The following is a 230-nucleotide window of genomic DNA, read 5'->3' as shown; positions in this document are numbered from 1 at the left end:
AAATTCCGTCTCCAGCGGTTCGGCCAGACATCGATGAAGATGAAAAAAAAATACTACCTATAAGAAACTGTTAATAACATAATTAAGGTGAGGGCAACTAAATAAGATCCAAGGTAATTTTTCTTGAGACGTACCATTCAGATTGCAAATAAATTAGCATCAATGACAGGAAATGTGAATGAGAAAGTGAGGTGCGGAAGAGAAATAAATAAAAAAAGACTGAATCTAAA

The sequence above is a fragment of the Octopus sinensis genome, linkage group LG1 (assembly GCF_006345805.1).
Source record: "Octopus sinensis linkage group LG1, ASM634580v1, whole genome shotgun sequence".
In the NCBI taxonomy this organism is placed as follows: domain Eukaryota; kingdom Metazoa; phylum Mollusca; class Cephalopoda; order Octopoda; family Octopodidae; genus Octopus; species Octopus sinensis.
This window is presented reverse-complemented; position numbering follows the sequence as displayed.